At 44.0% G+C, this 27,104-nt stretch overlaps 1 protein-coding gene across 3 annotated transcripts in view; it reads right to left on the bottom strand.

The window, feature by feature from the left end:
* The window catches only part of LOC141107671 (cytochrome P450 2C44-like), a 129,657-nt gene that overhangs the window by 75,235 nt on the left and 27,318 nt on the right, over positions 1-27,104 (bottom strand). Inside the window, exon 1 of one of the 3 annotated variants that reach the window (XM_073598573.1) lies at positions 13,826-13,844. The exons of the other annotated variants lie outside the window; for them this stretch is intronic. The gene's annotated coding sequence lies outside the window, so the exon portion shown is untranslated. Of the gene's footprint in view, positions 1-13,825; positions 13,845-27,104 lie in introns of those variants that run through there. 3 annotated transcript variants of the gene reach the window in all.

Below are 27,104 nucleotides of genomic sequence, written 5' to 3'. Positions count from 1 at the left end.
TCATTTCCCTGCCACTCCTAAACCTGTTTCACTGCAGAACCAGGCCCATGATGCCCTTAATCTGGCCAGTGCCCCGGCGTGCGCCTGCATGTGCTTTTCTCACTACCCGCAATTGACACAGGAGGAGCCTGCACCCTGGTGAGTCTGGTGGTCATGCCGGGGAGACAGCAGAACTTGCATGTTTAGCCTGCTGCGCTCACTGTGACTCTCGGCTACTCTGCTTGCTTGGCTTGCCCAGTGGTGTGGTGCTCACTCACCAGAGAAGCTCCAGACTCCACAGGTAGTGCTTAGTGTGGTGGCAGTGACAGCACAGTCTTTAGTCCTTCATCTTCCTTGGTCTGTGTACTGGGTGTTGGGAAGGGGCAAGCTCTTTTTCTCAGTCTCTCTGGGGGCAATCATGCAGTCTCTCTCTGAGAGACTGCTTCACAATGATTGCTCCCACAGAGAGAGACCGCTTCACACTGCCTGCACAGAGAGAGACCGCTTCACACTTCCTGCACAGAGAGAGACCGCTTCACACTGCCTGCACAGAAAGTGACAGCTTCACACTGCCTGCACAGAAAGTGACAGCTTCACACTGCCTGCACAGAGAGAGACCGCTTCACACTGCCTGCACAGAGAGAGACCGCTTCACACTGCCTGCACAGAGAGAGACAGCTTCACACTGCCTGCACAGAGAGAGACCGCTTCACACTGCCTGCACAGAGAGAGACCGCTTCACACTGCCTGCACAGAGAGAGACCGCTTCACACTGCCTGCACAGAGAGAGACCGCTTCACACTGCCTGCACAGAGAGAGAACGCTTCACACTGCCTGCACAGAAAGTGACCGCTTCACACTGCCTGCACAGAGAGAGACCGCTTCACACTGCCTGCACAGAAAGTGACAGCTTCACACTGCCTGCATAGAGAGAGACCACTTCACACTGCCTGCACAGAGAGAGAACGCTTCACACTGCCTGCACAGAAAGTGACAGCTTCACACTGCCTGCACAGAGAGAGACCGCTTCACACTGCCTGCACAGAGAGAGAACGATTCACACTGCCTGCACAGAAAGTGACAGCTTCACACTGCCTGCACAGAGAGAGACCGCTTCACACTGCCTGCACAGAAAGTGACAGCTTCACACTGCCTGCACAGAGAGAGACCACTTCACACTGCCTGCACAGAGAGAGAACGCTTCACACTGCCTGCACAGAAAGTGACAGCTTCACACTGCCTGCACAGAGAGAGACCGCTTCACACTGCCTGCACAGAAAGTGACAGCTTCACACTGCCTGCACAGAAAGTGACAGCTTCACACTGCCTGCATAGAAAGTGACAGCTTCACACTGCCTGCACAGAGAGAGACCGCTTCACACTGCCTGAACAAAGAGTGACAGCTTCACACTGCCTGCACAGAGGGAGACTGCTTCACACTGCCTGCACAGAGAGAGACCGCTTCACACTGCCTGCACAGAAAGTGACATCTTCACACTGCCTGCACAGAAAGTGACAGCTTCACACTGCCTGCACAGAGAGAGACCACTTCACACTGCCTGCACAGAAAGTGACAGCTTCACACTGCCTGCACAGAAAGTGACAGCTTCACACTGCCTGCACAGAGAGAGACCACTTCACACTGCCTGCACAGAAAGTGACAGCTTCACACTGCCTGCACAGAAAGTTACAGTTTCACACTGCCTGCACAGAGAAAGACCACTTCACACTGCCTGCACAGAGAGAAACCATTTCACTACCGGACATAGATACCCAAGCCACCCGTGGGTATCTACGCCACTTCCGGCGCCTTCTCCTCCCCCCCCTGCTGTCTTCTGGGAGACACACAGGTCCCAGAAGACAGCAGGGACCAGTGAGGTCGCGCATGCGCAGTAGTGAACCAGGAAGTGAAGCCACAAGGCTTCACTTTCTGATTCCCTTACCGAAGATGGCGGTGGCAGCACCCGACAGCTGAGGGATAGATCGGCTTCGGGTGCTGACATCGCGGGCGCCCCGGACAGGTAAGTGTCCTTATTTTAAAAGACAGCAGCTGCAGTATTTGTAGATCGGTGGACCTCCGCTTTAACCCCTCTTTTAAGGTCATTCAGTGACAGTGCACTCAGGAAGCCCCCTCAGTCCCTCCTTTCAAGAAGGAAACCGGAGAGGACATCCTGTTTCTTTTTTCTCCTGTTTGACCTCCTCTACTTTAATACATGAGCCCATGGCAATAGTTGTTACTAGTTACCAATGGAAAATTGTAATTGTTTTTACCAAGTGAGTTACAAGTGTGTTGCTCTGCATGGGCTGTTTATACTAACTAAGTTTATACTAAATAAGTTTACAAAACTTCCCTAAAAAAACAACTCATGGCCCTACATAATTATAACTGTTTTAATAATTTTAATAATTTTCCTTTTTATATATAGGCTTCCTGCATGTGCTTTTTACAAGTAAAGTGTTCATAAATGAAGTGCTGATAGAATTGTGTAGAATAAACAATTTTTTTTTAAATACTTGTTTTAACCCTTTCCTCTTTTTTTTTTAATGCATCTCAGTGCTGCTAATCTCTGCACCGAGATGCAACAAAATTAGGAAAATCCCTTTCCCCATTTATGCCTCAAAAATTCATTAGATATGTATTGCCACTTCGCTCAAAATCAGGTTGAATAACAACCATGACATCCAAATTTCCATCCCCAGGATGCTATCTCTCAACGGTATGTACCGTTGCTGCAAAAAGCCCTGTCTCATATGTGTCCATGTCACACATGGCCAAAAAACTTTCACTGATCGAAGTGGCAATACATATACCATTCAGGTATTCCTCACCTGCTCTTCAAGCTATGTTATCTACCTTATCACATGTCCCTGCAAGAAGTGTTATGTGGGACATACCATCAGGACGCTTTGAGACAGATTTGGAGAACATAGGAGGGGCCTCAGTGATGACCCACCTAGATTCAGTATAGCATGCCACTTCGACACCCACCACATAAAAGACTCTACACTTCTCAGGGTCACAGCCACCCAATGGATTGCAGGTTCTCTACCACAAGGTGAAAGGTTTAGGAAACTGTACGCACAAGAGACATTTTGGATATACAAACTTAATAGTTTAACGCCTGAAGGCTTGAATGAAGAATTGGAGGTAAACACGATCCTCTGATTTCTAGCCTTTTAGGTTCTCTATCCATTCTTTAATCTTTGGCCTGATACATACACCCATCCCCCCTTACATTGTTGACTAGCGATCCTTGTCCACTCCCACCATGTTACCCCACCCTTTCTTCATATTTCATTCCATCATCATAACATCATTACACCGTAATTTATTTATTCATTTTATTTATTTAAGGTACTTATATAGCGCCGTCAATTTACGCAGCGCTTTACATATACATTGTACATTCACATCAGTCCCTACCCTCAAGGAGCTTACAATCTAAGGTTCCTAACTCACATTCATACATACTAGGGACAATTTAGACAGGATTCAATTAACCTACCAGCATGTCTTTGGAGTGTGGGAGGAAACCAGAGTACCCGGAGGAAACCCACGCACGCACAGGGAGAACATGCAAACTCCAGGCAGGTAGCGTCGTGGTTTGGATTCGAACCAGCGACCCTTCTTACTGCTAGGCGAAAGTGCTACCCACTACACCACTGTGCCGAGTAATAAATTTACTCATCCATCTTGTGCATTATCCCATCGTCCCCTTTTTTTCAGGTTGGTTTGTTTTCCTCTCCACTTACTTTGTTTAATTTACTTTTCCAATAAGGTTGACAACCCTGGTTATCTTTGTTTTTGTTTTTATATATATATAGATAGCTAGCTAGATAGATAGATAGATAGATAGATAGATAGATAGATAGATAGATAGATAGATAGATAGATAGATAGATAGATAGATAGATAGATAGATAGATAGATGGATATTTTTTTATTTCTATTTTTTTTCATTTCCCATCTATATTTAGATTTTCATATCTATATTCGTAATTTATATTTTATTCTTCAACCCTTTTTCAAATCATTTTTTACTTGCACAGTTCCAATAGGACTTCCACCCTGTCCCCATAGATCATTTATTTGATCATATGAGCCCATCCACATATACAGATGCTGACATATGTCACCATTACTGCTGTTTCCAGTCTTCCATTTATACACACATATGTATTATACATACATTTTTTATATATATAGATACACTTTTTGGTATTTATAATACTGTATATAACATTTTCTTACAATCTTCTGTTCTTACAATCTTCTGATTTTATGGATTATAGGTACCACTAGCTCTTTCTAGCTGTATTTATATAATTTACTTATATTATGTATTTATAATATTGTCCAATGAGTGACTTGTATCAGCAAACCGCTTCACTGTGTTGTTAACTGTGTTGTTGTTAGTTGTAAAGCAGCTGATTCCCCCTGCACTACCACACCTGTGGATACTGTTGACCTCCACTCAGGTCTACGGATATAATCAGTTGCTCCTATAAATTCCCGGAGGTATTCTCATCAGGCTGACTAGTTAGCCACTCCGGTTGCTATTACAAAAGAGCCGATCATCAGCTATCAAAAATGGTATCGGGGTGATACCTGAAGCTGCAGTCATTACCTCGGGACAACCATTTGACGTCAAATGACGTACCAGGTGCATGATTTGGCAGCAAGTGGTCAAAGGACCAATCCACCCAAAAGCTATATTTTTCTTAGAAATGTAGCTTGGTCGACTAAATCAGATTCCCGAATCCTCATCCTTTTCACCCAGAGATTTTGGATATTACCACCCACCTTTGCGGTGTATGTGCCACCATCGCTTATAATGGGCACAGCATGTGTATAGACTGGAGAACTCAAATACAGATATCTCATCAACAGAAGCAGTTATGTCACCAATAGTATGGGAAACTTTAACATTAAAACCATTTTCCAGCAAATGTTAGAGCGTTGTACCCAAAGTTTTTCACACACTGAAAGCTTGCTTTGATATCAGTCATGATAATAAAGTCAAATGTATTGATTTATCAAAGGCAAATAGACTGTGCACTTTTGAAAGTGCAGTTGCACTCTGCAAGTGCAGTTGCCCCAGAGAGCTTAGTAAGTGAGGCAAAGCTTCACATTACAAAGAACAACCAATCACATGCAAGGAAAATAAAAAAAAGGCATTTTTTCTTGCACATGATTGGATGATAGAAGCCAGCAGAGCTCTCCCTCATTTACTAAGCTTTGGAGTAAATGCATTCTCAAAAGTGCACAGTAAATTTGATCTTAGTAAATCAACCCCAACGCGTCTTTATCCAAACCTTTTTTTTAGCATTGGATAGTGTAAGTAGGGTTAGAATCACTGTCAGATTTCTATTGCTCTCTGCACCCAAGCTGGGGTTGTATTTGTCCTATGGACCACTGTCACTGAGACAGAAAGTGATAGGAAATATACAGGATACTTGACATTTGTGACAACAGTCTAAAGCTGGCCATAGATAGAAAGAATATTGAACAAAAATTGTTGGGAAAATAATGTTTCTAAGAAAGTTTGTTCATTTCTCTAATTATTAGTTGGTCAAATCGACGCTTGCTTTAGACCGCAATGACGAGAAAATTTGAAACAGCAGGATGGAAAAATTATCTTGAACAAACTTCTAACGGTGTACGTGGTTTCTGTTTCATAAAGTCAATTTTGCCAATTAATTTTTATTGGGTTCGGAAAGTCAAGGAGATACAAAAACATATGAGAACTGTCATAAATCGTTTACATAAGATAACAGGCATGTGAACAACCTCATCCTTATCTAGGATGAGTAAAAAGAAATACGAGTTTACAAGGGTAGGAAATGTGTACAAATGTCAACGATTATGCATGACATAAAACATTCAGGGAGTAATCAATGATCGCTGTTAAGGTAGATGGGTACCGGAACCATTGTTGAGTTGAAACTTGAATAGAAAGACGATGTCCCAGATAGATGCTTCACGTGAGTAAAGATGTAAAAAGAGAATAAGGGGGGGTGAAAGGAGGAATGAGGGTTTGAGCGAGTCTAGGGTTCTGTGTGGGTACGTAGTCAGTGTGTGTCACTGTAGAGCGCCCACCCCCTAAGGGGTCAGACATAGAGATAAGGGGGGGAGCAGATGCAGAAGGGGAGAAGCCTCCCAGGACGGTAGTGCAGTTCTGGATTAGGATATGATATAAGCAGATTAAAGAGAGGTACATTTACCAAGGCAATAATAGGGACTTGTCGAGGTCATGGGGTAAACAGTGCTTGACCTACGGTTGCCATATTTTTTCAAATTTCCATATCTTGTCGTTTTCAATGGCGGTCATTTTAGCATAGATAAGAGCCCTATTCATTCTATATTTAGCTTAAGCCACAACCAATGTTTGAGATTTCCACGCCTTGGCTATGGTTTGTTTAGCCACTGTAGTAAGTTGTACTAATTATTGGAATTGAGTATGGGTAAGCTCATCTGGCTTAAGGTTTAAAAGAGCCGTTGCCATATCAGGAAGAATAATAGTTTCCAGGGCCTTAGAGGCCATAGCAAAGATGTTCTTCTAGAACTCGGGCAACAGGGCATTGCCACCACACGTGTATGTGGGTGCCTTGGTCCGAGCAGCCTCAAAGACAGGTTCCCGGATATGATGGGACATATTTGCAATCCTCGCCGGTACCAGGTACCAACGAGCTAGGACTTTATAGTTATTTTCAATTGCCCAGACATTAGGAGAGGAGGATTTAGTGGCCATCCAGTTACTAGCCCAATCTGCGATCTCAAATGTGCGCTCCAAATCCTGTGCCCATTTTAAGGTGTATGAAGGTGGTGTCCTATCTGTAACGACCTGTAATTGCTGGTATAAAATTGATATGAGTCCCCTAATATGGGGGTCACTCTTATATGTTTGAATTGTGTCATCTGACTCAAGATGATCCTGTTCTGAGGTATGACATATAAAAAAATTAATTTGCAGGTAGCGAAATATATCAGACCTAGGGAGTCCGTAGGAAATGCATGGATAGCAGTGTTAGAGACTAGTTTGTGAAGTCTGAATAGGTTGGCGTCAGACCAGGCAGCGAATGCGGCGGGTGATTCCCAGGCTGGATAAAATGCAGGGTTCCTGAGGAAGGAAAGGAGGGGGTTATGAGGAGATTGGAGATTACGTGTGTCCCTGAATTTGTCCCAGATAACTAGGGAATGTTTAGTAATGGGGTTTAGAATAGAAGCTCTGTCTTTCGGATGAAGCCATAGCATGTTTGCTACAGAAATGGGATCGCAGTCAACAGATTCGACTGCTACCCAAAGTGGTGTTTCTTTTGCTGTGTGATACTTAGGCAGTTGTGCGAGTTGCGCTGGATAATATTAGGATGTAAAATTTGGGATTTTAAGTTTAGAAAAATATATGGGGTGGATTTGGGGATACAAGGTTTGCTAGCACCCCATATGTATGACATTACTCTGCGTTGCGTAAGAGGTAAAAAATATGATGGTACAGGGATGGGTAGTACTCTGAACAGATATAAAAATTTGGGCAGTATTGACATTTTAGTAGCATGTACTCTACCGAGCCAGGATAGGGGAAGGGAGGACCAATGAGCCATGAGATTATTTACCTGTCTTAGTAGGGGTAAGTAGTTAACAGCAAAGAGATCAGTGGTGGAGGCAGTGAGTTGTACCCCTAGGTATGGAAGATGATGTGACACCCAAGTGAATGACAGGGAGGACATGGCTTGTTGAAGTTGGTGTTGGTTGGTGTTGACAGGGATATATTGAGCGCATTCGATTTTTTGGGGTTGACGTGCAGACCGGAGATATGAGCAAATCTCCCTAGCATGGAAAGCAATTTGGGGGCGGAGATGTGTAGATAGGTTAAAAAGATAAGTATATCGTCTGCAAAGAGGCATACTTTGTGGTGTGGCCTCCCAGTTCTATCCCCTTGACATCAGGGACTGACCTGATTAATTGTGCCAAAGGTTCAATGAGTATGGCAAACAGTACTGGGGAAAGGGGACAACCTTGCCTAATGTTTCTCCTAATGTCAAACATCGCTGACTTATAGCCACCTTATTTAATGTATGCTCGCAGGTTATTATATAAGGAGGAGAACCAAGTCAGGAAGTGACTCCCAAAACCAGAGCGTTGAAGAGTGTATTGTAGGTACGGCCAAGTGACAGAGTCAAAAGCTTTCCTAATGTCAAGGGATAGAAACCATGTTGGGATGCGTCTGGTCTTGGCTGCGTGGGAGAGTAAGAGGGCGTGTATGACATTGTCTCCGGCTTGACGAATTGACATAAAGCCTGTTTGGTCGTGATGAATTAATTGACCTATAATGGTATTCAATCGGGTAGCAAGAATCTTGGCTAGCAGTTTGATGTCAAGGTTCAGGAGAGAGATGGGACAGTAGTTGGTGCAAGAAGAGGAATCTGATCTAGGTTTGGGTAACATAGAAATTGTAGAAGTTAGTGTTTCAGTCAAGATGGGTGCAAAATGTTTATAATAAGTAGCGAAAACCATTCGGTCCCGGTCTTTTGTGTGGCTTCAACGCTTTAATGGCCACCGTAACTTCCATGTCTGTAATAGGACACTCAAGTAGATCCTGCTGTGCTTGGTTAAGTGTTGGAAGGGTAATCCGGGAAAAGAGGGCGTCAGCATTAGCAGGGTCAAAGTCTGGAGAAGGTGAATAGAGTTTGGCGAGATTGGAGCAAAACACTTCCAGTATTTAACAGGATTACTTGTATAGGTATCGTGTGTTGTTTTTAATCTCATAGACATCATGGAGCGGTGGATCGCCCACAGTGTGCGTGCCATAAGTGTGTCGGGTTTGTTGGCCTTGAGATTGGACATATGTTGGTGTTTGTGAATAAGTTTATCAGCAGAATCGGTAAGAAACAGATCAAAATCAACTTTGGCCTTATCGAGATGTGAGTTAGTGGTGGAATTAGGAGTGGACTGAAAAACAGCATGATATGCATTAAAATTAAAAAAATGGGTGAAATGTGCAGCGCTTAAACAATCATATAAACCGTGACAAACAATATGAATAAAATAAATGAATAATGTGCACAAGTGAGTCCAAAGAGTCCTCTAATAGGACATATAATGTCTATAAAAAGGAAACTTCAACGTGCAATGTCCAAAAAAAATCAGTGACGATCTTCAACTTCATATATAAAATATAATGATAATCCTCAACCACATATACTGTAAGTGCATATAATATGGTGACAGTCTTTAACTTCAGATGTATGCATAAAGTGTGACAGTAAAAAAAGCAAAGGAAATACACTCACGTTTAGCAGTAAAAACAAATTATGGGGATTTTGCATTCCAAATCAGACGGAGCTGCTACTTGTTATGGGGGTAACCAGTACCTATAAATACTCAGCTAGTACAGTGGTCCAGCACCCCAGATGATGACTTTTTAAGTTGAAACGCGTCGGGAGAACATGCTGAGACCACTGTCATCCTTTTTATAAGCGCTTGTTTTTACTGCTAAACGTGAGTGTATTTCCTTTGCTTTTTTATACATTAAACATGTTCCTATACGGAATTACGCTATATGCCTTCTTCTTTTAACGGTGGGGCTGATTGCCCATATCTGTTCATGGTTTAAATGATTGTTTAAGCGCTGCACATTTCACCCATTTCTTTTACCTTTATTGCAACTTTATCTATTGCATTGCTGGCTGCTACATTTTTACACTTTTTTGGTTCATTTGGTTTTTTGACAGCGCAGTATATGTGTTTATAATTTACTGCATTAAAATTAGCTTCTAGTTTTTGGAATAGGGTTTTATGGTCCCGCTTTAGGGATCCAGCCTGTTAAATCAATCTACCCTGAATGACAGCTTTATGAGCTTCCCACAATGTCAGGGCAGAAATATCGTCGGTATTATTGTTAGAGAAATAGTCTTTGAGAGCGCATTCAATGTCCAAGCCAGTGCCGGCCCAAGACATTGTGCTGCCTGGTACCAATAATGAAATGCTGCCCCCCCCCCCCCAAAAAAAAAAAAATCACGCCCACCAAAATGCCCCCACATCCATTAATTTATATCATGGTAACTAAAGAGGACCTGTAATGGCTCTATACATGTAAAGGAGTATAAAGAGGACCTGTAAAAATACAAACTGCGGAAGTGATCAAATACCACCAAAAGAAAGCTCTAAAAAAAAGGATGTAAATTTTGTTTGGGTGCAACGTCGCACGACAGCGCAATTGTCAGTTAAAGCGATGCAGTGCCGTATCACAAAAAAAATGATTGAAGTGCAATATTTCTATTATTACATTGTTATATAAAATAAAATAGTTCAACTCACCATAATGCAGAATCAGTGGGAGCCCTAAGCGTGTTACCTGCCAACGTCACCTGCCTTCAGATGTGGATTGTCATTTGCCACGACACCACCCGCCACACATTGCGGATTGCCACGACACCACCTGCCACACAAAGTGGATTGTCACTTGCCACGACTCCACCTGCCACACGTAGCGGGTTGTCGCTTGCCACACATACCAGATTGTTGCTTGCCACGTCACCTGCCACACGTACCGGATTGTCGATAGCCATGTCACCTGCTACATGTACCGGATTGTCGCTTGCACCGTCACCTGCCACACGTACCGGATTGTCGCTTGCCACATCACCTGCCACACGTACCGGATTGTCGATTGCCACGTCACCTGCCACACGTACCGGATTGTCGCTTGCCACGTCACCTGGCACACATTGCGGATTGTCACTTGCCACTGCTGCGGATCCCACTGTGAGGAGCCCGGTGTTCTTCCGAGAAGGGTCCCCCATCGGATAGTGTCCACCCTGTACTGCACTTGCGCAGTAGGGAGGACAAAGGAGACGCCAAAAGTCTCTGAACATGAACAGCAGGAGCATGTGGCACAATGTACTCTGAAGCGCAGGCGCCGTGTAGAGCTCATCAACAGCTGTTCATGTTCGGAGACTTTCGGCGTCTCCTTTGTCCTCTGTACTGCGCAAGCACTGCGCCTGCGCAGTACAGGACAGACAGTACCTGATGGGGGACCTTTCTCGGCGAATCCTCACAGTGGGATCTGCAGTGGAGCAGGCGGAACGGGCTGGCTGGCGGGCGGCAATTTGCCGCCCCCCTGAATGTGCCGCCTGGAACCATGGCTCCATCGGGTCCCATGGTAGGGCCGGCCCTGGTCCAAGCGGTGAGAGGGGTGGGAGAGAGTGGTGTTGTTGATACACCAGGACATATCTTAAGTCTGGGGGATTGAGGAGGCTATTGTGGTGCATACTGCACAATGGTCTGTCCAAGAAAAAGGGGTGATAACTGCAGATATGATCTCCAGGTTCATGGTTGCCGTAAAAAAAATGTGGTCAATGCGAGAGAAAAATTTGTGCGGGTGAGAGTAATGCGTATATCGCCTACTAACAGGATTGGTTTCACACCCAGTGTCAACTAAGTTATGTTTGTAAAGTAGATGTTGGAATGTCAATTCGATTGGGCTAGAGGTCGGGTCTGGTGAAGATTTATCGAAGAATGGGAAAATCACTTGATTTGAGTCCCCGCACAGAACGACCATTCCGAATGTATGCTTATCCACCACCTGGAGAAGATGCAAGATAAAGGCTGTCGGGCACTTATTAGGAGTATAGTATGACACAATTGTGATCGCAGTGATATATGACAAGTTAGAATCAGGTATCTGCCCTGAGTTTTAATAGACTAACTAACTATAGGGATTAGACAAATTAATACACAGATACAATAATATTTATTGTATGATTTACTTCAAAGGTGCTAAGGTATTTTGGGGTAGATTTTCCCATAAAATGAGTTTCCTGTAGGCAGATAATATGAGCCTAGTGCCTTGGTATGCTTGTGTGGGCTATTAAAGCCTTGAACATTCAAAGAGAGAATGGTTAAGGGGGCCATAGTACTTTTGCGTTGGTTGTAAGAATGGTGAAGACAAATCCCAAATAAAGAACCGCATCTACCGTGGGAAGAAATTGAAGAGAGAAGAAAGAGACAGAACCAGAAAGAACAAAGAAGAATCGAACAAAACTATTAGTAGTCTGAAATATTGTTGAACAATAGATTTAGTCAGGAGAATAATTTGGTGGGACTTTATGGGTGGCAGGAAAGGAAGTTTCAACAGACATCAAAGTATAAAATAAAATTCATATTTTATTTAACATGTACAAAAATTTAAAATTATGCTGGCTAGACATAATGACATGGATTTGACATACAGCAGTACATATCAAAATCTATTTGGGTATAGACAGTCACTCGGTACTGTAGTCCCTAATCCCTACATGTTTCGCCCAGTGGGGGCTTCCTCAGGGGATATGTTGAGGGACCCAAGTGGATATGTGGCTGCATGAAATTGGATACAATTAAAAGCCATGAAAAAAATATTCATAAAAAAGTATATATAAATGAAAGCATTAACGGTTGTCCAGAGTTGGTTGATTGAGCTGCCATCTAATAAATAGTTACCTGCTAGTAGACTCAAGCCAGGTGTAGGAAAGCGGACTTTGCTCTGTACTGGAGAAGTTTTAGGTCTGGGAGAACCCAGGTGACAGCCGTGGGATCTGTGATTACCATATAGGGAGGGGGTTAGAGAAGGAAGGGCAAAAGTAGGGAGGAAATGAGGAGGAAAGGGGGGGAAGGGAATGGGGGGGGGGGAGGGAGGGAAAGGATGTGGGGGGAGAAGAAGGAGAGGGAGTGGGGGGGAGGGGGAGAGAAGGGGGTGGAGGAGGGAAGGAAATAGGGGGGGGGGGAATACAAAAGGAAGGGAGAAAGGAAAGTAAGTACTAGAAGGATAGTAGAGGAAAAGGGAAGGGGGTGTGGAAATGTGAAAGCAAACTGGTGTAAGAAGAGTAAGGAATGTGTGTTTGGAGATGTGAAGTCCCAATGGGGTGGTGAACAAGGTAGGAACATGCTGGGTTGGTGAGATAAAGTAATCAAAATAGACTAGGAAAGCAGAATAAATATTTAGAGAGCCCGGCTATGTCTAAAGGGGAGCAAGGGCTGCCAGATAATGATGTTTGTCTGATAGGGAAATACAATATAGTAAAGGTAAGGGCTACAAGGATTGACTGCTAAGTGTGGAGAAACACATGTAGGAAAAAAATAATGTATAGCCATAGTGGGCTTAACACTAAAGATTGTAAATGCTAGTTAGTGCTATTAGTTGACCATATTGAGGTCAGACCAAAGTCCTGTTTACAGATTGTCTCCCCCACTTGAGAAGGGGGAAGTTTAAGAGACGGTAACAGGTGTTTAAATAATAAAATTCTCTAGCATAATACTCATCACTGCTAAAGAAATACAGAGAGCAGAGTATTTAGAAAGCAGTGTCACATTCAGAAGAATAGTAACCATAACGAAGGGATAATTAAGTTTACCTTGTGTGAGGAAAACACAACACATTGTTGAACAATAACATAACAGGAGTGTACTAGGCTAGCGTCTAGCAGTCCCATAGAGGCTCCGTAGCTACTATCAGGATCCTGCAAGCTAGGAGCAGGAGGCTGAGGGCAGTAAATGGGGGAGCAAGAGGTTCCCATGGGGGAACAAAACCAGAGGATAAAAACAACAATTAACTGTATGTATGTGTATATATATATATATATATATATATATATATATATATATATATATGCAACATGGCATTATTAAGGACAATATGCATCCACCCCAGGCATCAGACTTATGAGAAACTTAGAACTAAACATTTTACAGTGTATGGTTGTCAGAAACCTTATAACAGTCGGTGTTACAGAGGCACCTGAGGTGGAACTGGTTTTCAATAACATAGGTGAAAGGATAGCAAAGCCCAAAACAACAAATCAATCATACCATAAGGACCTATGGTGCTACTGTTTCGTCACTCTGGAACGACAATGACCAAAAGAAAGTAGTGGAAGGCCTGAAAAAAATAAATAGAAAATAAATAATTAAAAAAAAAAAAAAAAAAAGGAGATTATTCAAAAATATATATATACATATACGGACTCGTGGAAGCAATTTTGTGCAACGACGTGGCCTATGGTTGAGAGAGGGGTCCTGGGTAAAAATATCAGTGACTTGTTCGAGGCCAACCAGAAAAACCTGTGGGTCAGGAGTGACCAAAGAGGGGAGTTCTGAACAGTCCAGGTAAATGGGCCCCGTTGAACTCAAGCAAAAAAGATCCCTACGGCTTGGTAACAGAGGAAAGCCAGAGTATGTGGAAGGGAATGTTCCAGACCATCGTAGGAGAGTTTCATCTGCTTGTGAGGATAGTAAAGAGGGTTAATTGTAACCAATTGATATCTTTTAGGTGAAGTCAGTCCATCGAGTCTTTGGCGGGTGTTGCAAGGTTATCAAAGCGACCACGTTTGTAGAGATTTTGGCGTGTGTGATCTGTGCTGGCAGCTGCTGAGTTTTGTGGGGAGCAAGAGGCCGATCATCTGCGCGACGTGTCCCTGTGTGGGGTACGGTCCAGTAGGCCCAAGTCTTGCAGGGCTGTCTGTAATTCCTCAGCCGTGCAGCAGGAATATTTGGTTTCTAGATGGGTGAAGCGGACAAAAAATGGAAATCCCCAATGGTATGCAATCTGATTACATTGAAGTATCTGAACATGGAGTTTGAGAGAGCGTCTCTTTGCCACTGTAAGTCCGCAAATAGGTGGTAAGCATGACTTTGAAAGGACAGGGAATCTTTGCCTCTGGCAGTTGCGAGTAACTGCTCCTTGGTGCAGTAGTAGTGGAATTTGGCTATAATGTCCGGAGATGGACCATTGGTTTTGCGTGGGGACTCTGTGTATTTCTAGTCTTTCCACGGGGATGGCAGGTTGCAGTTCTTGAAACAGGGCCATCATAGTAGCTTGCAGATCCAACACTGTCTCAGGGACCCCCCTGATCTGTAGATTAGATCGACGGGCCCTATTCTCCTGGTCTTCTAAGACTGCAATACCAAATTCTCCTCCTTGAGATTCTCAAAGTCAGCAGTGTAGTCCTGTGTGTGATTCTCTAACTCATCCACCCCTGATCTCGCGTGCCAGTTTGTCAATGATATGGTCTGAAGTTTGCTTAAGTGCTTTCTGCAGCATCCATTCAAACTGCTTAAACATTCCAGATTGTATCACTGTGTGTGTGCTGCCAGCATCTGAATCTGACTCGCCATTAATGTCCTGGAGCGTCTGATTGTGGAGCTGAGACTTGACAGAGCGTGGTGTGCTTGGTTGTGAAGGCTGTGTGCTTGGCAGAAGGCCGGGACAGAGCGTCCCTGATGTTCCTGGACTTAATCTTCGATTTGGAGCCTCCGAGGACCATAGCAGCATAGCATAGATCTCTCTGTGGCAGAAGACATCTGTGGGTGTCGTTTGGGGAGCCAATGCTAGTCGGTGTACTCCAGTGTGGTTCTCCCTGGAGCGGAGCTTTAAGCCAGCATTACCGCTCGCTTAGGCTCCGCACATGCGCCCCCCCATAAAGTCTTTGTTTATTCCAAAATCAAATGTTAAAAGTAAATGTTTTGAAAGGCATTCAAATGTTCTGAGAATTTTCCTAAGATGTTTCCTAAGAATATTTGTTTGGAATTCTATCCATCTATGGCCAGCTTAAGAGGAGAGTTCCTAATGATGCTTTTTTGAGATTTACTCTCACTTACATCTCAGGGGCAGGAATGGGAGTGAGGTTTAGGTTCATTGCTGCTATGAGTTGTGGGCAGATCCATTGGGTATGAATTTTATGGTCCAAGCAAATTAATGGGTACATTTGTCAGACTGAATTTGTTGTGACCATAATGCATTGCTTTGCCTTTGAACTTAGGTCAAGCTGGGTTAGCAGGGCCAAAAAGGGTCCTTTTGGATAATCCAGCCCCATCACTATATTGCTGGCTGTAACTATTTTTTTTCAAAGGCCTTTTTTAGAGGTTGTAAAGGTTCATTAAAAAAACAAAAAAAACAAACATGCTATACTTACCTCCTCTGTGTAAGGGTTTTGCAGTGGCCCGATCCTCCTTTTCTGGGGTCCCCTTGCTGAGCTCCTGGCTCCTCCTCTTCTCGAGCGCCCCCACGGAGAGCCGCATTCCATGGGGGCACTCGTGCGGGTGCACTCCCGAGTCCTGCTCCTGCGTCCCTTGACACACACAGCAGGACTCGGCCCCGCTCCCGACTCCAGTGTCACTGGATTTGATTGATTGATGGCTCCTGCTGCTATCAATCTATCCAATGAGGACCCGGAACAGCAGATGGAGGTGCTGTGCTCATCCCCGTCACTGGAACGATCGGGTTCAGGTAGTTAAAAGGGGGAGCTCTGGGGGGGGGGGCTGCTGCAGCACAGAAGGTTTTTCACCTTAATGCATTAAGGCGAAAAACCTTGAGGGTTTACAACCCCTTTAATGATAACAACAATGGAATATGCCTAGGCAATGTGCATCAGCACAGAAGCTTATAGTTTCCTTTGGGAGACCATGTGAAGGGGTGATTTACAGACAGGAGACAGACAGAGCATTGTCACCCCATAACACAAAGTGCCCGGACAGAGACCGTTATTTTAGTATCACCAGCTGTTATTTTCATAGCGATTAAAATAAAAGTTTTCCAAGTCATATTATAATGTTAAAGCTTACAGTATATGAGCTAATAGCTACTCCCAGAGGAGCTGCTGGTTGTATAGATCATTCTGTGTCCTAAGTGATAACCCATCCCAGTTGAACCCTAACTCACCAACACACCTGTAGTTTTAAATGGGCTTTAATGAAAACCAAAAGCCCTGCAGGGAAATAAAGTGAGTAGTGGCAACTCAATAGGGCAATTAATGCAAAGTACATTGAATACAAGCATGTCAAGGTAAAGCAATACTGAGTGGTTAGACAAACTACATAGGTACCCCTATTCTGGAAATAACAAAGCTCTATCTAAGCTACTGGCCAGTGGACCCACAGTCTTGGGTCTCCAGTAGGAGCGCTCTCTCCTAACTAGGAGTACTTGTAATCCAGTGGTAAACAGGAAAATTACAAAAAGGCAGTGCCAACTCTCCTCGGGTGGCAAATTTTGAGTGTTAGCAATAGTAGAAAGATCAATGTAAAAAAAGTGCCAAAGTTTCTATACCACTGCCGATGGTCCTGGTGCATCTATGGTGACAGCAGTCTCTCTCTGAGTCAGGAGCAGCAGCAGTCTCATTATCAAAGTCAGGAGTTGCAGATCTGTACAGCAACACAGTCTCCAGCATTCCTTCTGCACACAGGTCCCAGTTCTCTGCGCTGCTCACTGGCCCAGTACATCCCAGCAGCACTCTCTCTTTAAAAAGCTTGGTGGCCCTAGCTCTCTGTCATGGTGACAACTGTTTTACCACACAGGAAGTAAATTTAGGTAAACAGCAATACAGCACTGTCAGTGGTGCTCTCATACTGTATATATATAATATATATATATATATATATATATATATATATATATATGTTGCGGCTGCAGATTTTTCCTTACTTCCTATCCCATTAATTTATAGCCGTTGAGACACTAAATGATAGTAAATCCCTTTAACAAAACCAGTAAAAACCCTACAGGAGTTAGGTTAGAAGGGTTAGGAGGATCCTGCTCCTGGTAGCTTACAATCTAATAGGGAGGGGCTGGTGGAACAATAGGTAATAACTGTGGGGGGTGAACTGATGGGAAAAATTAAAGATTTGGTTATTAGCTGAAGGCAGGATAGGCTTTTGTGAATAGATGAGTTTTGGGGGATCCCCTAAAAGCGAACAGAGTAGGAGATAGCTGCCAAGATTGTGAAAAGGAGTTCCAGAGGTTGGAAGAGGCTCTGGAGAAGTCCTGGAGATGAGTATGGTAAGAGGAGACATGGGGGATAGAGAGCAAGGGGTCTTTAGAGGAGCAGAGTTGTAAATTTGGGGCAGCGTTGTAAATGGCTTTGTATGTCATTGTTAGTGTTTTGAATTTATTCATTGTCCAACGGTAAGCCAGTGAGCAGGGAAAGCCAGTGAGGCGGACACTGAACTGTTGGTAAGGTGGATGAGTCTGGCAACAGCATTCATTATAGACTGAAGTGAGGATAGCCTGTAAAGAGGTAGGCCTATGAGAAGGGAGTTTCAATACTTAAGGCAAGAGATGACAAGGGAGTGAATAAGTTGCATAGTAGTTTCAACGGTTAAAAAGGGACGTATTTTGGAGATATTATGGAGCTGAAGTCTTCAAGATCAGTGATTGGATTTTGGGCTGAAAGGACAGGTCAGAGCCCAGGATTACACCTAGTACCCTGGCATGAGGAGAGAGACTGATGGTTGTATTATTGACCTTGATAGAGAAGTTGGGGGAGGGACATGGGCAGGAAGGAATATTATGAGCTCAGTTTTAGAGAGTCTGAGGAAGTGGTGTGACATTCATGCTGATATGTCAGTAAATAAGTTAGTAATGCGAGAGGAGACTGAAGGAGTGAGGTGAGGAGTAGAGAGAGTAGATTTGGGTATGTGGTAACCTGTATCAACCAGCTGAATATCGTATTGTAAAGGTGAAGTATAATGATTTGAGGTACATTTTATTTGAATAGTCTTTATTATAAGCTTATGAATTTCTATCCAATGCATTAACCCTTTTTATGACCAGAGGTCAGTAAAGCCTACAGGTCTATAGCAGTGTAATAGGGCGTACACACGGTCGGACTTTGTTCGGACATTCCGACAACAAAATCCTAGGATTTTTTCCGACGGATGTTGGCTCAAACTTGTTTTGCCTACACACGGTCGCACAAAGTTGTCGGAATTTCCGATCGCCAACCACGCGGTCACGTACACCACGTACGACGAGACTAGAAAAGGCCGGTTCAGAACCAAGCGCGGCACCCTTTGGGCTCCTTTTGCTAATCTCGTGTTAGTAAAAGTTTGGTGAGAGACGATTCGCGCTTTTTCAGACTCGTGGCTTTCAGATCGTTTTCTGCCATTCAGTTTGTGCTTGTGGGTTTGTATCTGCTCTTCAGTGCGTGCAGTCAGTTCGTATCAGAGTTTTCTGTGTGATCTTGCCTGCTCGTTGCTGTTTTTCAGGTCGCTCTTCACAGGCCTTGCTGTTCTTCAGTGCGTTCTGTTACTTCGTTCTGAGCAGCCGACCGTTTTCTAGCCATGTTTCGTATGCGTACTCCTCGTAGAGTTCGTGCTGTGCGGGGGCTTGGTGTTGGGGTCCTGACCTTGACACAAGTCCAGTCCATGAACAGGGTGGGGAGGAGTTCATGGACCAAGAATTGGTTGCTTCAGCGTGACCAGTTCTGTCATATGCCTTTGCTCCGTGAGATCCGTGAGAATAATCCTGATGATTTCAGGAACTTTCTCAGGATGACGGACCCTGTATTTCACCGTTTGTTGGCTTTGCTGACCCCCTATATTAGCAGGCAGGATACCTGCATGAGGCAAGCCATCACTCCGGAGCAGAGGCTGGTCGCTACCTTGCGGTATTTGGCCACAAGGAGAAGTCTGCAGGACTTGAAGTTCTCGACAGGCATCTCCCCCCAGGCTCTGGGTATCATCATCCCAGAGACCTGTTCTGCCATCATCCAGATCCTGCAGAAGGAGTATATGAAGGTAAGATTTTTATCCTTTTATATCACATTTTATTGTCTTTAATGTTTGATAATATATTGTATTTCTTTCCTCATTCCCTAATTACCATGCTTGGAATATGCTGTGAATGTCCCCTTTGTCCTCATGCATGCTGGATTTTTATGTAATTATTATTTTATGTCCTTCATACATATTTGCCCTTCAATAACCTCCCCAGCATGGTATCTCCTCGCCTATATTCACCTCATGTAGTCACTTAACAATGTATTTTTTCTGCTCCATAGTAGTGCTTTACCCCAAACACCCCCTAAAATGTTTGGTAATGTTATTTTTTATTTAAATTCAGGCTTTTTTTGTGGTGTCCCAAAATAATTTTTAGTAACCCTCCCTCCCCCAACTGCTAAGTCAGCTGATCCCAATTCTCTATCCTCAATCATCTATCTGCTGACTTTGCCAAACCCATACACACTATACCCATCTCTTTTGTGGTCAGATTTATGGCTGAATTACCCAAAGCATGTTGTGCAAGGGCCTGCCTGTATACTTTCCAATGGTACTGTTTAAAGTTTTTGTATCCTATTATTATCTTGATAGGTAATAGCATAATGTCCAAATGTCCTCAAATGTGTACAGTGTGTATTTATATCTTTGTATTATGACAATTCTTACCTGTCCAGTGGTCTGCCAATAGTGTAACTAAGGAGGGGCTGTTCCAAGTAAGACCCATTATTTAGGCATTCATCTCTCAATGAAGTGAAGAGGGTTACCTGTCCAAGATTTCCACACACCCCATAATGTTAGAAATGGCCCATGAGGGGGGGGGGGGGTATGATAGGTGTACCTTATACTTTGGCCTTGTTAAATTCCCCTTAATAAATGCTATCTGGAGGTTGCCCCATAATGTTTGTGTCTAATCTGCTTGCCATGTTTCAGAGTAAAAATAGTAATGTTTATTGTTTTTTCCTCAACAGTTTCCTTTCACGCCACAGGAATGGCAGACTGTGGCCTCCCACTTTGCCCAGTGGTGGGACTTTCCTAACTGCGGAGGGGCAATTGATGGGAAACACGTCCACATCGTCCCACCACCCAACTCGGGGTCGTGCTATTATAATTACAAGGGGTTTAATAGTATAGTGATGTTGGCGGTGGTGTCAGCTAATTACGACTTCTTGTATGTGGACGTGGGGAAGAATGGCCGGATGTCCGATGGTGGAGTCATCACCCAGACGGAGTTCTACAGGCGTCTCCAGAATGGCAGCTTGGACTTGCCAGCTCCAGAGGACAATGTGGAAGGACTCCCATTTGTGTTCGTTGCTGATGAAGCATTTGCGCTGGGGGACCACCTGATGCGGCCATTCCCGATGAGGACCCTCACCCCGGAACAGAGGGTTTTTAATTACCGGCTGGCCAGAGCCCGAAGAGTGGTGGAGAACACATTCGGAATCCTGGTCAGCCGGTTCCGCCTATTTCTGACACCTATCCATATGGCAGAGTATAAACTGAACCATATAATACTTGCGTGCTGTGTTCTCCATAACTTTTTACGGAAACATTCGGCCAACTATGCTGGCTCAGTTGGGCCTGAGGCCGGAATCCTACATCAAACCACACTGACGGCGCTTGAAAGTGGCCGTCCTGGCTTACCCTCCCTGAGTGCCCGTGATGTCCGGTTACGCTACCTGGAGTTCTTTGCGCGTAGGGGGGCTATCAATATGCCAGACAATATGTGAAGCCTTTTTAAAATAAAAAAAAAAAAAAGAAAATCTTTGTGGACATTTACTGCTTGTGTTTGTTTTAGCTGACCCTGACAGAAATGTTTTGAGTGCAGAAAATGTCGTGATTGGGTAACCTTATACAAAGCACTGTTGGCTGTTAGGTCCTAAATGCAAAATGCAAAATGCAAAAACACATTTCACTACAAGTGCACTTGCAACTGCACTGAAACTGCACTTGTAGTGCAAAGAGGATTTGCCCTTAGGAAATAACCCCAACTTTTGCATAAAACAGCTATCACATCACCCCAAAAGTGTTGTAGTGTTGAGACAATAATCCACACATTCTTGAGTAAGCCACTTTTTTATACCTGCACAATCACATGTGCATTTACCAAAGGTTTTTAAAACAAACCAACATGTTTGTTGTATAACAATTTTTGCAGTAGCATTATCAAAAATTGAAATGTCCATTTCAGATAAAACAGGCCTGTGTAAAACCAACAAGAATGCCAAAAAACTTGAACTTACAAAGTTCACATTAGGTAAAACCTGAAGGCTATATCAGACATCAGTATTTAGGAACTGGGTTTGATATAGCGTTCAGATGGGGGGGGGAATCACCCCTGGAAAAGCCAAATTTGGAAGATGCACACAAATTTACCAATGTCAACATGTGCTATCTGCCATCAGGGGGGATCAAGGGACGTGTTTTGGGGGAGCAAGCCCTTCCTCAACGCGACTTTATAATTGAGGAAGGGGTTGCACCCCCAAAACGCGTCCATTGATCTCCCGTGATGGCAGATAGCGCATGTTGGCACACTGTGTGCATCCTCCAAATTTGGCTTTTCAAAACATTTCCAAAAAATTTAAAAGATTGAACCACAATACAAAAAGTGATTTTGTGGGGTTTTAAATTCGCCCCAAAACATCAATGATGTTATTATTTTTTTTAATAACATCATAGATTTTTTGCTGGATGTTTTGCAGTTCGGCATTACACCCCATGATCTCCCCGATCAGGATCTGGGCACTTTCTGAAGTAAAGCGTTCTCTATCCCTCACATCACGATCACCTAAAAAGAGATAAAGAAAAAAAAAAAACAGGTCTCAAAAATCTGCCACCATCCATCTCTTTTACCTGAGCCTGTGGTCGCAGACACTCACCTGTTGTGGTGCCAATCTCCACCACGTCTTCTTCTTCCTCCTGCTCAGCTTGCGTTGGTGTAAGTTCCCCTTCTTCCAGAGGTGGGGGGTCTCTGGTCTCTTCGGATGAGGGGTGTCCTCCGAGTCTTTTCTCCCCTATGTAAAACAAAAATGGTATAATTAGCACACAGATATTTGATGGCAGAACTAGAAATAGGAAACATTGCTTGGAAGTGGGGTACAATTGTCAATTTTAGCCGAGTTCCAAGATGTATTTTTTTTATTGCCCTTTGTCAAGCTGCAATACTTTACCTAGTACAAGCTTCACAGATGGAGACCCCCCTATAGTATACACTGGAGCACCTGTGTGGCCCCCTAATAAAAATGGTGTTCTTGTGTCCCACACTAGTGCTCCAGTGTCCAGATGTGAAAACAGCTGCTCAGTGTCCTCTCCTTACACACAATCTAGTTTGCATTTCATTCTAGTAACAAACCCATCTGCACAAACAACTATTTGGCATCCAAGTAGGCCCAAAAAAAATGTAGGAAAATGCATATGGCCTAAACAATGGTGTTCTAGAGCCGAAAGAAAAATGTTTGATACGAACGAATAATGGGCCCATGAACATTAAAGTTGCCCTTTTAAACGTTACAATTAATCAAAGCATATGGAGCAACACGAACGTAATAAAGACAGAAAGAATACGAACACAGCACAACTACTTACTTTTTTGCAGCACTCTCCGGATCTTTCGGTACTGCTCTGGCTCTCTCAACTTCAGGTCCGATCACCGCTTCCTGAGCTGATCTTTAGATCTTCGTACCCCGAAATTCCTGTGAAGGCTTTTGACCACTTTCGCCATGATCTTGGCCTTTCTGATGTTGGGGTTGGGGTAAGGCCCATACTTTCCGTCATAGTCGGACTTCTTCATGATGTCGACCATCTCCAACATCTCCCCAAAGGACATATTTGTGGCCTTAAAATGTCTCCTTCTGGATCGGGACGTGTCCGGATCCGGGCTTTCCTCCTCCTCCTCCTCCTCGTTGCTAGAATTAGCATGCACCTGCTGTAACTCTGCCATGTGCTCTTCACCCACTGCGCCGAATGAAAAGGGGCGGGGAATAGACTAGAAAGAACGTCAGGGGCGGGCGGAGTTACAAGCATGCGCAGTGTGTATAAAGCGTAACACGCGTGCGTATTACGTACGATCTGTGAGCGGAGGAAGGAGCATTGGACGCGCCGATCATAAGAACGAAGGTAAAAGACAAACTTGTGCCTATACTGCTTCTAGATTAAGGCCTATGTTGTAACAAGATTAGGAGAGTTTTGTCTGACATTAGGCTTTGTCTTGTGTTGTGTCTTGCAGTGAACATGGATATGCTACTCAAAGATAATGACTTCATGTCAGTATTCATAGATATGTTACGGGAGCTGCCCTGTCTGTGGGAGATTAACCACCCCCATTTCAAGAACCAAACAAAGAGGAAGGCAGCACTGGTGCAATTGTGTGAAATTGTGACGCAGGTGATCCCCACGGCAGACATCACATATTTAAAGATATTAATTGGTTGCCTGAGGAGCACATATCTAAGGGAGCGCAAGAAAGTCCAGGATTCGCAGAGATCCGGAGCAGCAGATGACATCTATGTCCCCAGGATGTTGTACTACGACAGGCTGCATTTTATGGCAGGCCAGACTGAACCCAGGTCATCCCTCTCCAGTCTTCCTTCCACGCTTCCTTCCCCCCCCGGCTGAGGCTTCTGACGCCCAACCTGGGCCTTCCAGGCCACATGTGGAGGATCCCAGATTGAGCCAGGTATAGCATTCCTCTAAATATTTCTGCTTGTCCAATCAATGATGTTAACTAGATGTTAGTTGGGAGTACTAATTCAGGATTGTGATTGATGATGCAAAACATTACAACAATGTCCCTTTTTCATACACAGGGATGGCTCAGCCAGGAGGTGGCCGGGCTGAGCCGGCTGGCTGATCTGCAGGTCCCTCCACCCCCCCTGAAAAGAGAAAGTGGCAGTAGGAGGAGTGCCCTAGAGGAGGCTGCTATAGGATTCTTTTGGAGGGCTACAGAGGTCCTGGGAGCACCCCACACCATGGAGGAGAACATTGCTGCCTTCATTGCATATAAAATGCAGAGGATGGAAGAGGGCCAACAAGTCATGTGTGAGGCCCTCATATTGGAGGCTCTTGAGAAAGGTATGAGGGGCCAAATGACACCTCAGACACACCTTTGGGATGGTCCTCCTCCTCCTCCTGCAGGTCCTCCTCCTCCTCCTCCTTCTCCTCCAGGTCCCCCCAGTCCTCCTCCAGGTCCTCCTAGTCCTCCTCCTCCTGCAGGTCCTCCTCCTCCTCCTCCTTCTCCTCCAGGTCCCCCCAGTCCTCCGCCAGGTCCTCCTCCTCCTGCCACATCTCCAACTGCACAGCCACAGCCCGGAAGGAAGCGTGGAAGGAAGACCAGACAGTGATTGCCCTGGGTTCAGTCTGGTCAGCCAAAAGATGCAGCCTCTTGTGGTACCACAGCCTGGGGACACAGATGTCATCTGCTGCTAACTGGATCTCTGCGAATTCTGGACCAGACTGCCCTCCCTTACATATGGACTCCTCAGGCCACCAATTTTGATGTTCAAGAATTGATGTCTGCCGTGGGGGTCCCAGGCTTCGCTAATTTCTCCTGTTGATCCAGTGTTGCCTTCCTCTTTGTTTGGTTCTGAGCCCTTAATAAAGGATTTTTGTTTTGAATTATACTCTCCTATGTGTTTTACTTCAAAAAGGACAGTTGGTTTGTGAGGATTCAGGTACATTTCAAATATACAATGTGAAATGAACAAGGGACACCAACAACAAACAATCTCCTTGAGATTAAATAATAAAAGATATCAATGGTGTTGGGGTAACTTGACACACAAAACACACCCAAAAATATTCTGGAGTAAAAATAAAAATAACATTGAACAAAGATCAGCCTTGGAAAAAATCAAAACATTAAAGAAAAAAAAAGGCAGAAAATCAAAAAAAAAAAAAAAAATAATAATATAAAACTGTCAGATGTGACAACTAATAACAATATATTCAGGGAATCCCACTAAAAAAACACAAATAAAAGTTTGTGAGAAGTGTGTGTGAATATGAGCAGCAAAACGACTTAATTCTTGTCACGTTATAAAGAAGAAGAGAGTGCGCTGTATTAAACCATTTTGAACATTGCAGCGTGACGAAAGTGCTGTATCCATTGCGAACGCTAAGTTTACCAGAACGAGCTGTCCTGTCTTGGAATTTCTTCTGAGCATGCGTGGCACTTTGTGAGTCGGAACAGGCCACACACGGTCGGAATTGACGCGATCGGATTTTGTTGTCGGAAAATTTTATCTCCTGCTGTCCAACTTTGTGTGTCGGAAAATCCGATGGAAAATGTCCGATGGAGCCCACACACGGTCGGAATTTCCGACAACACGCTCCGATCGGACATTTTCCATCGGAAAATCCGACCGTGTGTACGGGGCATAAGAGTTAGATACAATCACAATATTAAAAAAATGCATTTGGCAGCATGTTGTCTCCTGATTGCAATGCCACCTGCATGCAGGCTGATGGCTTATTTTGTGAATGAAGCTTCCAGCCAGCATGCGATCACCATGACACAGATAACACAGTATTCATAAGATCAGGAACCACCCTGATAGGTTCCCCAGTAAAAGTTGGGGCAGAGCTGTCAATGACCCTGAGAAAAGAACCTATGATAATTATTATAATTTCATAGAACTAGCAGCTTTTCTAGAACTGTATTCCGGATTTTCACAACTCATTTCCTTGATGACTACCAAAAGTTCATGCTTTCCAGAACTCTGGGTAGAAGCATAACTTTTCTAACTAGTAACAGATGGAAAGATGCATATCAACTTTATCAGAGATTTCCTAAAGAGAACTGGAATATATGCACTATTGGCAAACACCACAGAGGAGGTCTGAACAACACTGTTGTACAATGTCAACATTTTCTCTCCTGCAGCTGTTTCCTTATATCATGCAATATCTGCCAGGCCCCCACAAAAGAATGTTTTCTCTTTTACAAGACCTAAAGGAAATTTTGAAAGAGAGTGTCAGAAACAATCAGGAGACTCTGGATCCAGCATGTCCACAAGATTACATTGATTGCTTCCTCATCAGAATGGAGCAGGTTATCATCTGATTTTTGTTTACTAGCCCTAGTCCCACAACTTTCAGACTCTTTATTAAAGTATTTATGAAACAAAAATGTTTGTGGTCCATGGCCATAAATTACACACTACACTTGAAGAAGAAAAGGGTGAGTCTAGTTGCTATAGCAGCCATTCTCAACCAGAGTTCCATGGAGCCCTAGGGTTCCCCCAGAAGTTGCTAGCGGTTCCTTGAGCTGTGGTTGAGTGACCTCCAATTTGATGGTGCCTGTATAGTTCCAGGGAAAACACCACTTGTCACAATCAGAGGCATAACACCAGTGATCTTTAGTGATGGCATTCTAACCACCACTGTAGAGGTTACTTCTGATCATCAAAGTAAGGGGCATTTTTCCTACTGACCCCTAGTAAATTGGTTTCAGCAGGGGTTCCCCAAGACCTAAAAATTGTTTCAAGGGTTCTCCAGGATAAGAAAGGTTGTCTTATAGGATACAAGAGCAGCTCCTTCTCGTTTGGATAAACAAGACCGTCTCTGTTTTTATTTTTATGATGGGATGACACTGGAAACCTAT

Source organism: Aquarana catesbeiana, linkage group LG09, assembly GCF_042186555.1.
Source record: "Aquarana catesbeiana isolate 2022-GZ linkage group LG09, ASM4218655v1, whole genome shotgun sequence".
Taxonomy (NCBI): Eukaryota; Metazoa; Chordata; class Amphibia; order Anura; family Ranidae; genus Aquarana; species Aquarana catesbeiana.
This window is presented reverse-complemented; position numbering and strand designations above follow the sequence as displayed.